At 42.3% G+C, this 1036-nt stretch overlaps 1 long non-coding RNA gene across 1 annotated transcript in view; it reads right to left on the bottom strand.

Moving 5' to 3' along the window:
- Positions 1-354: 354 nt before the first annotated feature.
- The window catches only part of LOC107184461, a 38213-nt gene continuing 37531 nt past the window's right edge, over positions 355-1036 (bottom strand). Inside the window, exon 3 of the long non-coding RNA XR_001515315.1 lies at positions 355-678. This is a non-coding gene — a long non-coding RNA (uncharacterized LOC107184461). The remainder of the gene's footprint in view (positions 679-1036) is intronic.

Genomic DNA, 1036 nt, shown 5'->3' on the forward strand with positions numbered 1-1036 from the left:
CAGGGTATCACGGTTCGATTCCCAGTCAGGGCACATGCCCGAGTTGTGGGCTCAATCCCCAGAAGGGTGTGTGCAGGAGGCAGCTGATCAACAATTCTTTCTCACCACGATGTTTCTATCTCTCTCTCCCTCTCCCTTCCTCTTTGAAATCAACTTAAACAAAATTTTTTTAAATAAAAGGATATTTAGGAGGGCCTGGCCAGGAACCTCTATTACAGAATGTCGTCTCTATGTGTCAAGCAAGATTATGGGTTCAATCCACCATCAGGGTGCACACAAGAATCAATCAATAAATGTACAAATAAGTGGACTAACAAATCTCTCTCTCTCTTCCCCTTTCTCCCTCTCCCTCTCTCTCTCTCTCTCACCAAAAAAATTAATAAAAGAGACTTAGGAGATAAAATTAACAGACTTGATATTTTATTGTATAAGGGGAGGTGAATGAGGTAAGGACAAGGATTCTGCCTTCTTAAATGTAAATGGATGGAAGACAATAAGGGAGAATACCACAAATGAAGTCTTAGACAGGTTATCCGGGAGGAGTCTTTGAGCCAAGTGCCAATGTTGAACCAGCAGCTAGATATATTGTTCCGGAGCTCCAAGGAGAAGTCAGGGCTCGTGATAACACGTGTATGGGTCATTTGCTCAGAGGTTGTTCAAAAGAGTAGAGGAGTTCACCTACGGAGAGAGTAGAGAGTGAAAAAGAAAAGAGGACCTAGGGTCAAACCCTGAACTCAGACATGTCATTTAGGGCAGTGGTTCTCAAGGTGTGACCCATAGACCTTTAGGAGGTTTCCAAGACCCTATAGTCCACAAGGTCAAAACTGTTTTCCTAACACTTTCAGACATTATTGGTCTTTTTCACTGTGTTCACTTTTGTAGTAATGGTACAAAAGCAATAGTGAATAAAATAGCTTGCACCTTAGCACAAATCAAAGCAGTGGCACTAAACTGTACTAGCAGTCCTCACACTCCTCTTTGCCATACATATGCAATTAAAAAAAAATCACGCCCTGACCGGTTTGGCTCAGTGGAT

Source organism: Myotis davidii, unplaced genomic scaffold, assembly GCF_000327345.1.
Source record: "Myotis davidii unplaced genomic scaffold, ASM32734v1 scaffold545, whole genome shotgun sequence".
Classification (NCBI taxonomy): domain Eukaryota; kingdom Metazoa; phylum Chordata; class Mammalia; order Chiroptera; family Vespertilionidae; genus Myotis; species Myotis davidii.